Source organism: Mastigoproctus giganteus, chromosome 3 (genome assembly GCF_048544385.1).
Source record: "Mastigoproctus giganteus isolate SK-2022 chromosome 3, ASM4854438v1, whole genome shotgun sequence".
NCBI lineage: Eukaryota > Metazoa > Arthropoda > Arachnida > Uropygi > Thelyphonidae > Mastigoproctus > Mastigoproctus giganteus.
In genome coordinates, this window is record NC_143577.1 from 114,597,366 (window position 1) to 114,611,419 (window position 14,054).

A 14,054-nucleotide genomic window follows, 5' to 3' on the forward strand; every position below is an offset into this window, starting at 1 on the left:
CCTCAGAGTTCAGTGTTAGGTCCATTGTTGTTTTCTGTATTTATAAATGATATTGATGATGGTATATCAAGCTTAATGTCCAAGTTTGTAGACGATACGAAATTTGGTAAGGTTGTAAAGGACACTACTGATGCTATATTGCTGCAACATGGTCTGAAAAGGTTGAGCAGATGGGCTGTGAGGTGGCAAATGAAGTTTAACATTGACAAATGTAAAGTACTACATATGGGAAACAATAACCCAGAGCAACGTATCAACTCTGTGGCACTACGCTGACAATGGTAGAGAATGAAAAGGACATGGGTTAATTGTGCAGGCAGATATTGGAGTTTTCTGAACAGTGCAGCTGAGGCTGCATGAGTAGCTCATGGTGTCTTGTCAATGATATACAGGAATTTTTCTAGCAGGGATAAGGAGACGATTATTCCCTTGTATAAGGCAATGGTCAGGCCACAACTTGAGTACTGTGTATAGGTCTGGAAGCCTCATTTCAAGAAGGATGTAGAGCTGCTGGAACGAGTACAGAGAAGGGCAACAAGATTAGTGAATAGAACGAAGTGTTGCTCTTACGAAGAAAGGCTCAAGTTTTGCAAATTACAGTGTCTGGCGACTAGGCACCGGCGAGGTGATCTGATAAAGGTGTATAAAGCCTTGAATGGTTTGAGCATGCTCAATGCCGATTGGATTCTTCCTCTTGCTCAGAATAATCACCTGAGAGTGCATAGATTCAAATTACGGAAAGACAGATGTAGGATAGGTGGGCAGAAATTTTCTTTTAGCCAGCGGGTAGTTGGTTGTTGGAACAGACTTCCATCCCTTGTTGTGGAAGTTGATAGCCTAAATAAATTTAAGGCTCAGCTGGACAGTTATTGCGAACGAACGGAGGGGTGAAATGGGAGTGTTTTTTTTTTTTTTTTTCTTTTAGCTGATGCTGCATAAGCTTGCTTTCTTGCATCATATGCCTCTACTAATGTTAATGCTAACTGAACCGGAAGAGTACCAGCTTGTAAAAATTAAACAATTTTGAAAACGAAAATTTCAAACAATAATAAAATATTCATTTTTATTGTAATTTCCATATAGCCAATTGATTCTCACGAAATGTTTTCGTTGATTTTTTGAGGAGCTCTTCTGTTGTAGCGAATTTATGCTTGCTATATTTCCGAGCCATGAAATTTATTATTTTCATTAAATGGTCTCCTTGTCTCCTGGTGATGCCATCTTTTGCAACCATAATGTGCAACCAGGGATACATGCTATCTCGAGACCAGAGGTGGGCAGGGTGCATCTCTCTGCATAGCTAGGGAGCAAACCAGACTGTACCTTTCAACATAATGAAAGAAGAGCAGGCACCGTGCTGACCAAATCCTGCAATCATCTTGTCAAGTCTGATAACCAGATACAAGTGCACATTACTAGTAGAGTGGGTCCTAGTGCCACATCCTCCTCAAGAGGAATCCACCTCCAATCAGCCACCATCCTCGGGGAAAGGAACCCTACAAACTTAATCCAGATCAAGCCTGTCAACGATAAACATGTGAAATGCTTCATGCAGAACATCAGGAGCCTGAAGAACAAGCTCAGTGCCCTGATTGACATACTTCTAAGTGCGGATTACGACTTTGTTATCCTTATTGAAACCTAGCTTCGTGATGAATTGGACATATCACCTTTAACCACCAACATCGGTTATCAGTCTGTTCTGGCGAACAGGAAAGATAGGAAAGGAGGAGGAGTATTAATCTGCCAAAGGCAACAGTTCCCTTTGATCAAGGCTTGTGCATACCCTGGTAACGATTCTGAGGCTGCACTGGGCTGCTATCTAGTCAATGGATTACAGTTGCTAGTATGTGCAGTTTACTTACCTCCACCCGTTGCAGACCAATGCATTACTAATTTTCTGCTTGGTTCCTGACCTCTATCAAGTGCAACCAGAAAGTAATAATTCTGAGAGGCTTGAACCTGCCCCTGCCTGCTGCATCAAATTTCGGTCAGTTAATTTCGGATCTGTCGAGTCTCAACATCCAGTGCATCTGTATTACCCCCTCTCGAGGAGAAGCCACGTTACAGAGAATATTTTTCAGCCATGGGAGTGTTGAAGCTGCAATCAATTCTAATTCGGCATCTCCCTCTGACCACAGGCCAATTGAAGCTTCTCTCATCCTGTTGAAATAATGCCATAACCAACCAAACCAATCGACTTCGATTGAAACGATCAGGAAAACTGTATATGATCCAAAATACCTAAAAATTGAAACAGCAATGGATCTCTTTAGGCTCTACCCCTGGCGAACTCTCAGTGAAATAGATATAGAGGAAGCTGCGTTTTGGCTTCAGAAATGGTTGTCTTTCATTGCTAGAGTGGCAATGTCAAGAGTTTGCCTCATCTGCACACACTCGAAGCCGTGGTGGTCCAGTACCCTTATGCACCAGTTTAAAGAAAAACAACGGCTGCATGCCCAATCCAAGAGATCACCCACAGAAAGATCATACCCAGAGTACTCAATAGCCAGATATAGTTTTCAGAAATCCAAGAAGCCGGCTATAAACTCGTTCATGGAGAAGAGGATAGCGTGTGGCCAGCGATCCTGGTCTGCCAATCCATCCGGTCAGCAGAATTGTTAGACCTGGCCGAATGGTGCGATCTTGTAACCCGTTTCGTCAAAACAGACAGTGCAGCTGCGGATTCCCCCTGGAACAGTGCACACTACGACATAACTAATCTAACTGACGTGACGATTGGCGAAGAGAAGCTAATCAAAGCCGTCAACGCCCTGTCCAATAAAAGATCAATGGGAAGTGACTGTTCCCACCTTTTGCCTTAAAGTTGCCTCCTACTTCATCAGCAGTGAGCTGACAAAGTTGTTTAATAGAATTTTACAACAGGGAGTCGTCCCAAACGCTTGGCTAAATTACAGTCATCCCAATTCCAAAGGTGATGAATCCGACCTCTACTGCTGACTATAGGCCTATTTCAACCTCCTTCCCTTTTCTCAAATGCCTGGAGAAGTGCTTGTTTAAAGTGGTTGCCAATCAGATCCTTTCCCAGAGACCTCAGCATACACATTACGCACTCTCATAAAGATCGCCGATAACATGCATACAGGCTCTGAATTTGAAAACCCTTCAAGCCTGGGAGCAAGGCTATGTTATGCGTGCTGTTTTTCTGGATCTGAAAGCGGCCTTCGATTGAGTGCAAGTTAAGCCACTTATGTGCCTCCCGTAGTAGTTCTCCAGGAGGCACTTATGTGCCTCCGGGAGAATTACTACGGTTTCACGGGGTTAATGTCTCGAAGCTACTCAGAAATTTGCTGTCCAAGAACCCCTGGAACAGTTGCCTTACCTTCCAGAAATGGAATAACTACATCACAAAACAGGCGGAAGTCGATATACCCCAAGGTGGATTGTTGTCGGCACTGCTTTTTTCAGCAATATTTATTCCATTAGTGAATGAAATATCGGCATTTATGGGCTACGCCAACGGCCTTTTATGTTACCGCTCAAGCCTGGCTAACACCTCACCGGACCAGGCAGAGGAATTATCGAATTCTATCATCCTGAACAAATATCTGTCCTCTTTCTGTGAATACGCTACTTATTTTGGGCTTAAAATGAAAAGTCCAAATATATCATCTTCTCACCTAGAGCACCAGCAGACCTCAATCCAGCAGCCTCTCTGCAGCCTTCAATTGCGGGGCATGTTCTCGTCGCCATTCATTCAGTAAAATTCCTAAGAGACGAAAACCTAACGTATAAGGAACAAATCCAGCAACTGCGTTCAAGAGCATTACGGGCTTTCTGGGGTATGAAAGTTGATCTCTGTAGGGCGCACAACAAGAAAACAGTCAGAAAATTTCTCCTCTACTATTTTAGTTCTATAATCAGTTATGGTATTGAAGTTTGGTCGGCTGCTCCTATGTCCAGTCTGAAGATACTCTGGGGGTCTGGAATTCTGGGTCCTAAAGTGGGCAAACAATTGGGCTCACCTGCCCTATACAACATCAAAATCACAGCTCTGCATAAATCTGATACACCCCGGCCCAGGACCTGGTATATGCGAGGAAGCTCACAATGGCGCTTAATTTACTCCGCTGCTCTCGACTTCTTTAATATCTGGGAAATCCTAGGCTGGAAAATCCCTGGTAGAGCCCTCAGAAACCGTCCGGTGCTCGGTTCTAACCTGCGAAAGCTCTCGTCCTTCAAGCAGCACTTCCCGAACAGCATCATCGGCGCGCCGAACTCCGCAAACATTGATTTGGATGTGTGGTCCAGCGATTCTATCTACAGAGAAGAAAAGCGCAAATCCATAGTGAAGTGCAGTTAGCATTCCCGCAATTGTCAGCAGAATAACTCCCAGTGAAAATTTCCAGACTGTCTCAATATGTTGCAGCTTGTATATAATAACTATAAAATCTATGTACTATGATGGAATATAAGCTCTGTATAATCAATCTATTATAATAACTATAAAATACATTTATTACAATATTAGCTGTGTATATTGCACTGTCTATGTATTCTATGTATTTGCTGTGTACCCACGTAGTTTTTTATGTATTGAATGTAACGTGTCCAGTTAATTGAAAGATTCCTCTCGTTGCCTGTAGCGGGAATCGTGTCCTACATTTCTACGAATAAAGAATTTTATTATTATTATTAAATGGAATATCTTTAAACTTATCAGATTTAATCAAACCTTCATCTTAACAGTCATGTTTTCAGCTTGTTTAGCCGACCGGGCTAGCCGAGTGGGTAAAAGTACCTGCCCGGGCAACCCAAAGGTCGCGGGTTCGATTCCCGCCTCGGGCTTGGATCAAAGTACTGCAAAAAAAAACCTTGGGAGGTGCAATATGGCCACAGAAGCCGATGCGCTAACAACTACCAAAAAAAAAAAAAAAATTCAGCTTGTTTGTTTGTTTTCTTCCGTTGAGTCGCAGCCGACTTTCGGAGACTTTATGGGGGAGCTGCCTCCATTCTGTCTGGTCTTCAACAGCTTCTTTCAAGTCGTTCATGTTCATGCCAGTGTCGCTCTTGATGGTGTCGAGCCAGCGTGTTCTTTCCCTACCTCTTCTCCTTGTTCCACTCACCTTTCCTAGCGTTTCAATTTTTCCAATAAATTGGATCGCATTACGTGAAAGAATATGTTAATCGTAGCTTAGTGTTCTTGGCTTCTAGTGATTTTTCTGCCTTGATGCGATCCAATACCTCTCTTCGTAACCTTTCACTGTTCATGATATGCGAAGCAGCTTTCTCCACCGCCAGAATTCGAAAACGTCAATTTTTCTTCTGTTTCCTTTTTCATTGTTCAGCTTTCACACCCGTAAGTTGTTATGGGAAACATTATAGCATTAACCATTCTGATCTTCGTCGTAAGGCTGACGTCTTTGTCTTTCCAGATCTTTTCCCTGTTCATCGTTGTGCTATGTCCAAGTGAAATTCTTTCAATTTAAGGGCCAGATTCTCTGCATAGATCGATCTTAGATTCAAGAAAGATGAAATCCCGGACAGATTCGACCTCTTCATTGTTCATTTTAACTTCTCCTGTCCCAGCTGTTCTCATAATTTTTGTTTTCTTGAAGGTAAGCTGCAGTCCCGCTTTCTCACTCTCATCTTTAACCATTAAAATAAATTGTATAAGATCTTGTTCATTTTCTGCAAGAAGATTTGTGTCATCTCAATATCTTAAATTATTGATGTTTCTGCCACCAATTTTCACTCCAATTTCTGACTCATCCAAATACAATTTCCTGATAACTGATTCAGTATACAAATTAAATAGAAATGGGGATAAGATACAGCTGTTCCACACCTTATCTGATTTCAAAGCAAACAGTATCTCAAAATGTCGTCCTGACAGTTGCTTCTTGATTGGTGTATAATGATCTTATTAGCTCGACCAAGCGTGCCCGTACTCCAAATTCTATCGAAGGGTTCCACAATTTTTCGTGTTCAAAAAAAAAACTAAAAACCAAACTATTATATTTAGTGACAAATGGGCCTGGAGTACTGGGGTCCATAGTTTAACAAATAGATATTTATTTAAAGTATACCCAGTATAAAATAAAATAAAATAAAATATTTCAGTAGCTTTCGGAACTCGTGTCCCTTTATCAACTGACAAATTTGAATACATTACAAGCAAAGTGTGGCACGTTACTCATTCGTCATTGTTGTAGCACGGACGTGTGCTGCCTTGCGCCAGTTATCATCCATCAATAAAACGGTTGTCTCCAGGATTGGATGTATACGCATGCCTTTCTGGCGATTTAATGCCTTAGGGTTGTTCATTATGTTTAGTGACTCTAGCCATAGGCGGTGGCGAAAGTGTCGCGCGTGGTCCACTATCTCAAAGTCGCGCTTGGGGTCAAGATCGTGGTTGGTAGCCCAAAAATGTTCTGCAAGCGCGGACTGGTCAGTTTCGGCAAGCCGGATTGCTCTGTCGTGTTCCGTGAGGCGATCCTGGAGACGTCTCGATGTCTCACCTACGTAGCAACTGTTACAGGCCCTACAGGTGATACGGTACACTACATTGCTGCGTAAGACAGGTGTGACAGGGGTCTTCACACTGGAGACAAGTGAACGTAGGTTCCTACCTGGTAATTGTACACATTTGATGTTGTAACTTCTCAGGATCTTCGAGATACGTCCTGACACTCCTGGATAGTACGGAATGTAGGCGGATGATATGCCGACTTGCTTCGGAGGTCTTGGGTTGGAAGTAAGTTCTTGTGCCTGTAACAAGCATCTGTTTAGTACATGGGATGGATAACCGCATCTGGTTAGGTCCGCCTTCACACGGGAGATCTCGTTACGTCTAATTGTGTCGGTGCTGGAATGGCTCCAGGCCCTGGAGAACAGGGTGCGGGCAGTGCTATTGAGATGGCTTGGAGCGTGGCCGGACCCGTAGTTGGTGAATTGACCGCACCACATGGGTTTGCGGTATACTGAGGTCTCTAGATGTGGGCCTACGCGATGCACTAGCACGTCCAGAAACGGGAGCGAACCGTCCACCTCTGATTCTACGGTAAACTTGATGAAATTGGATAGAGAGTTGAAGTATTCTAGTAGTACCGTTTCAGAACCACGTGGTATTATGGTAAAAATATCGTCGACATATCTACACCACGTTGTAATAGGTGTAGGTGGGTTCTGGTGTATTTGCTTCTCCAGATCTTCCATGGCGATGTTAGCTACTACGGAACTGACAGGGGCACCCATAGCAGTGCCATGTACTTGTTTGTAGAGTGAGTCTTCAAAGGTGAAGATGCTGCTAGAGAGACATAGGTTGAGGGCGGTACAGATGTCATCAGTGGATAGTGACGTCTTGGATTGGAGGCTTAAGTCGCTCTCAAGGAGCCTTCTGGCGCAGTGCACGGCCTGTTTAACGGGAATCGAGGTGAATAAAGAAACCACGTCAAATGATGCCATGACAGAGTTATCAGGGATTGAAATGTCCTTAATGGTGTTAATGAATTCACTGCTGTTTTTAACGGTGTGAGATGTATTACCTATAAGAGGCGAGAGGAGGCTCGCGATGTGTTTGGACAGTTCATACGTTGGGGCACTGCAGCAAGACACTATAGGTCTGAGAGGAATACCCGGTTTATGAATCTTTGGATCCATAAATCGGGTATAAATCGGGGGTGCCCTTCTCCGGATCGACTGGTCCGCTGCTTGTAGGATGGCATTAGTGACAGCACGCTGGTGTTGATCGGGGGTTTGGTTGTGGAGGTTATTGGAAGACAGGTTCTCTGTGTTCCTGATTATGGCTTCTTTAAAGTTGTTCCAGTTGGCCTTATCAACGGCATATCTGTTGAGTTTGTAGCGGTTTGTTGGAGCCCGGTGAAGCGATCTGTGCATCGTGAAGGTGATAGCCCTATGGTCTGAGGAGGTCCAGTCTTCCTGTACCTTCCAATCAATTAGGTGCCCAGCAAGGGATCTGGTAGCCATTGTTGCATCTATAGTGACCTCCCAGAGAGTGGAACTAAATGTGGGGAGATTGTTTGGTCGATTTAGGACAACGAAGCTGCTGTTAGCCAGGAATTCCTCCATATATTGGCCATTCCTAGTTCCTCGACGTTCAGGAGTGTCACTATGCCACAATGGCTATCGACAGTTTAGGTCCGCAGATACGAGGATCCTAGAACCCACAAGTTCTGTTTGTACTTGATTTAGGTATTGGATGGCTGCTCCTGGGCGGCAGTACAGAGAGATGATATATAGCTCTCCCAGTGGAGTAACAATGTGAGCGCAGGCCGCCCACTCCAAGCACAGGTGTGTTATTCTTGTCACAGTTATGTCAGGATTCCTGACAGCCACCGCAGCCCAGGTGGTGGTGGCTCCTTCTACCTGAACAATTTTGTAGCTGAGTGGGTAACCCCGGACAGCACCCACGCAGGTGTAGGGCTCCTGCAGCAGAAGGATGTTCAGGTTCTCTTCTTCAGCTTTTTGTCTAATTTGACCAGCGACGGCAATAGCCCGCTGCGCATTCAGTTGAAGAAATTTGATACAGTTGTTATTGTACCTTTTAGGGAGAGTTCCCATAATTTATTCTTATTTGTTGTGCACTTCTTGCTTTTACGTATACCGGGCATTTGTTGTCTCGAACAGAGTGCGTGTGGGGAAGCTTCTGCCACTTGCAGTTTGCACAGGCTGGTTCTTTTCCTTTGTTCGGGCAGTTAGCATAGTTGTGCCCCTTCTCGGCACAGTGTCCGCAGGTTGGTTCCTGTTGGGCGCATGTGTGGGTGGTGTGACCGAATCGGCAACATCGGAAGCATTTTGGCAGCGAGATGTGTTCCCTAAAGCGGTGGGAGCTCCAGCATATGTAGATCCTTTCTTGTTTTGTGATGACTCTCCACGCTTCAGGGGTCAATCCGATCACCCAGTTGTTCGAGCTGCTATCCTTGGTCCTGGTTTGATGTTTGGGCACTACTAAACTTTTGTAGTCTCCGTTGGGGAAGTCTTGTTGCAGATTTCGCATGAAGATTTCTTTACAGATTGTCTCCGGAGTCAGATTCGGGTCTACGCCAAATATGATGACTGAGGGACCTTTTTCTTTAGGAGTTTCCGCCATGAGACCGAGTGTAGGGATCTTGGTGTTGTTGATAATCAATTTAGCGTCTTCTTTATTTTCCGTTTCGATTATCACACCAGTATTTCTAGTTTTCCGTATGGAGCGGATTCTGGCTGTTTTAAATTCCTGCGTTAGCGAGCCAATAACCTTTTTTTTGACATCTTCACTTGTTTTCAGCGTATCTGAGTTGGTCGGTTTGAGTAGCACGAGATGTGGGGTGGGAAGCAGCGTCTTCCTAGTTGCTGATTTTGTGGTTATAGTGGTCATGGTATCGGCAGCAGTGGCGCCTTTATGCCTCAGCGCTTCAGAATATGTCGGGGCGCGCTGTGGCATTTTACTTGCCCCGCATTCTATATAAGCATGAAGTCGAGTGGTGGCTCGCTCACTTTCAAGGTACTGGTCATGTAGTATTGTTTCCATCTTGTGGAAAATTGTCACAATTTGAGATCTAAGTCCGGAGGACACTCTGTTTGAATTCTCCTTAAATATATTTTCTAATGCCGTTTTAAGGAAGAGGGTCTTCTCGTAAACAGTTCCCTGTGGTAGGGCAGAGTCGAGGGGTGAGTCCTGCTGCTTGTCCTCATTGGTGTTCTTTTGCAGCGAAGTAGCTTCTGGCAGCTCCCTGTTCTCCGTCTTGGAGCGCATTTCCCGTTCAGGTATTGGGACATTTTCTTTGCGGTTTTTCCGCTTCATTGGGGTGAGCCCGGATGGCATGTCCTCCCCCTCCTCCTGCAAGTAAATGATGACAGGATCATCCTTCTTCCTCTGCAACTGGTTATCGCCGTTTTTACCTTGTTTTCCCTCCATTTTAGTGTAATCCGGTGAATCGAGAACAGTTCGGATTATCAGGGTTACACCTCTATGTCAGGATTGAGCTTTTGGAATGTTGCAGGATGTGGTAGTGATTTGCTAACATCAGCGGACTCAATAACTGGTGTTAAAGCAGTAGCAAGTAGCGAACATGCTAAGCCTAATCACTGCGTTTACGGTGAAACAACCCGTGACATAACGTATTAGCATACAGTTAGCAGAAAGCTAAGCCTAATGAGACAAACTTTATAATATGTAAAGGAAATACCTGATAAAATAGACAAAACTTGCACAGGAAGTTAGATAGCGTCCACCTAGCTATAGGAAAAGCCTTCTTTCAGTTTATAATGCAAACATTACCTTAAAATAACAGCTACAGAATAAGCATCAATTTCTAAAGCATCAGTCAGCAGCGCCACCTCCAGGTATCTCCTCATGTTTGCTTAGTGCTTAGTGCGGGTTATGTTGTTCATCTGGCCGCTTATACAGGGGTCTGTGGAACACCACAGACTGCTAGTTACCGTCACTGGCACTGAGAGCCGGACCAGGTAAGTGGGAAGAGAACTCTGGCTGGCCGACCCTGGGGTTAGCCTGAGCTTCCCAGGGAGGGCCAAAAATAAAAAAAAAAAAAAATAATAATAATAAATAAAAAAATAAATAAAAAATAAATGCTTAGGTATAGTCCATGAAGCCCATGTATACATCTTTCTGAAATTCGTGGGCTTTTTCCATGATCCAACGGATGTTCGCGATGTGATCACGAGTGCCACTTCCTTTGCGGAAACCAGCTTGAACATCAGGCAGTTCTGTTTCCATAATTCTCTATCTATACAATCGTACTTGAATTATTTTAATTACAATTTTGCTTGCGTGTGATATCAAGGCTATTGTACGGTAGTTCGAGCAATTTCAGGTGTCTCCCTTCTTCGGGATTGGAATAAACACTGATCTCTTCTAGTCTTTTGGCCGCAGATTGCTTTTCCAAACCTCCCCGGCATTAATCTGTGATAACTGTAATTGTCAAAAGTGTTAACAATTCTGATGGTATATTCCATCAATTCCAGGAGCTTTTCTCCTTGATAGTTGTTGCAGAGCCCATGCTTCCTCTTCCTCTAAAATAACCTGTTTTAGTTCATCCTGCCCTTTCGCTTCGATCTGTTAATGATTGTTTTTATTTGCATACAGTTCTTCCATGTATTCCTGTCATCTTTTCCTAATTCCTTGTTTATCATTCAGTTCATCTCCATCACTGTCTTTGATTCAACCCTTACAAGCAGTGAAAGGCGTCCGGATCTTATTTATTTATGCGAAGATATCTCCCGTGTATCCTTTTTTCTTATTATCTTCATTCCCAGTTTCGCCTTGGAGACAAGGCTGCACTTGCGAGGTGATTTGATTGAGGTGTATAAGACATTGAATGGTGTGAGCAAGTTCAATGCTGATGGGATTCTTCCTCTAGTCAGATTATTCGCCTAAAAGGACATAAATTCAAATTGAGGAAAGAAAGTTATAGAATAGATCTGCTGCAATTTGCCTTTAACCAGCGGGTGGTGGATTGCTGATACTAACTTTCATCGGTCGTTGTAGAAGTTGACAGCTTAAATAAATTCAAGGCATAACTAGACAATCATAAGGAGGGAATGGATGGGTGAAATGGGAAGGGTTCTTTTTATTGGCTGATTCTGTATAAGCTTGCTTTTTTGCATAATAGCCTCTGATAATGCTAATGCTAATTTCTTTGCAACGTACGTTACAATAATTTTCCTTGTCTTTTCTGGCTGCCCATTGGAACTTTGCATTAAGCCTTCTTGTCTTATTTCTATCTCCAGTAGCTGTAGCCTTTCTTCTTTTTTCATTAATTTTGATGGTTTATTCTGACAGCCACTTACTCGATTTTGGACGTTTTTTGTATGGGATGTATTGCTGTGCTGTGCTGTTTGTTTGACGACTTGGCTTATTTTCTCCCAAAGTACGTCTGGTTGCCTTTCATTTAGGCAAACGAGTTGAATCTGTTTTTTATCTCGATTGCATACAACGATGAAATTTTATCTATGTCATATTTCGTGGTGAAGCATTCGTTTTATTGTTACAGAATTTGAGTCTGACTTTGGCTAATAAGAGTTGGTGGCCCGAGCCGCAGTTTGTACCAGGCAACGTTTTCACTAAAAAAACAGATCTTTTCCATATTTGACTGCATATGATGTAATCAGTTTGATTGCGGTACAATCCATTTGGGGATGTCCATGTATACAAACGCGGTTGGGTTCAATAAACCATGTGTTTGTAATCTTTAATCGATTTTCTTGACAGAACTGCACCAGTCACTTTCCTGTCTCGTTCCTGCTCCCAGAGAAAATCTGCGAACGACCCTATCTTCTTCTCTGTCTCCTATTTTCGCACTGAAATCTCCAAAAACATGCACAATGTCTTTTTTTTGATGTTTGACTCAGTACATCCTGAGCTTCAGCATACAACTGTCGAATTTCATCTTCAGCTGCTTCTGTTGTTGGTGCATAGACTTGAAGAAACGTGACTTTAAGCGGATTACCATTAATGCAGATGACCATTACTCTATCACTTACTGATCTATAACTTTCAACGGATCCGGCAGTTCTCTTGTTCATATAAATGCCACACCCTTTCTCCTGATTTTTTCATTCCCAGAGTGGTAAATTATAAAATTGTCTGACTGAAAGTAGCCATTTTCTGTTCAATTTATTTCACTGACGCCGAGGAAATCAATCTTAGTCCTGACCATTTCACTCTTAATGATATCTAGCATTCCATGATTCAAACTCCGAACATTGCATGTGCCTACCTTATGCGTTTTTGTACAGTGCAGACTGTTCCTTCCATCATGGCCTTCCTCAGCAATGAGGCCTCCCGAAGACTTTATTTGAATTGCGTAATCTGCACCCACATTACTAGGAACAGGTCGTCATTCTTTGATACATTCCAACCTGTAGGATCCACTTACACGTAACATTTCTGATACATTTTTGAGCTCGTTCATAAAGTTTTCCAGTGAAAAATACTGGAGTATGTCTTTCTCCAGCAGTGGCGCTATTATATGGCTGTATATCCCTTTATTAATACAGCCACTCCCCGACTTACATAGCGGTTCCGTTCCGGGGAACTCTACATAAGTCGATTTTTATGTAAGTCAGAATTTCCCCAGTGATAAAATTCAGCGCGCACGCAACTGTGCGCGCTGAATTTTATTGAAGCAAAAAATAAATGTTCGACGTGTTCGTCGATTGTAAATAGAATTATTTATTGAATTTTTTTATCTCATGCGCAGAAAAAATTACAAAATTTTTAAAATTATAAAATTACAAAAAGAGAGAGGAGACAGGCAAGTTTGACCGTTCGAGTTTCATTGCTAGAATTAACTCTCCACCTGATAAGCACGCAGCTGTGGAAGTTGAGGGCTGTGGGGGATTTAGAAGGGGTTTTTTCCAACACATCACGAAATTTCTCTGCAGCTGCAGAATCGGCACTAGAGACTTAACTGCATACTTTAATGTTTTGGAAACCAGCGCATGCTTGAACCTCTTAAACCACTGCTTGCTTACCACGAACTTGGCTTGGACTTTGCCATACTTATCCTTGATATCTTCATAAATACTTCTCGCTTTTGCTTAAATAGGTATTGGACTCAGGGGTACTCGCTTCTGAATCTGATTTTCCATAGCCGAGTGGTCAAGCGTGGGCGGGGAATGCATAAATACACGTGCCTTGAGTGACCGGGGTTCAAGCCCGTGACTGTTAAATACGGTGCTGTTTCTTGTATTCTGTCTATCTTGTGAACTCCTCTGACCATTTGGTCGTCCAAACAGAAAATTTATTTATTTATTTAAATAGCTTTTCCATCTTCGATATAGCATCTGAATGTTATTTTCTGATCACTGTTATTCTTAAATGTATTTATCCTTTAACATGTTCTTTTATACCCGCACTGTCCCTTAAAATAGCATTCACTATTGAAGCAGTGAGACCTAATTCCGTGCAATAGATGACAAACTTTGTCCTGTTTCGCCCTTCTTAATTAATCATCTTCATTTCTAAATCGATTTTGTTTCGTTTCCTAGCACTGCCCTAACTTGCACTTTCCGTTGGTCCCTTTCCCTTCACCATTGTAATCAGTAAATAGGAATGAAGAGAAGATTCT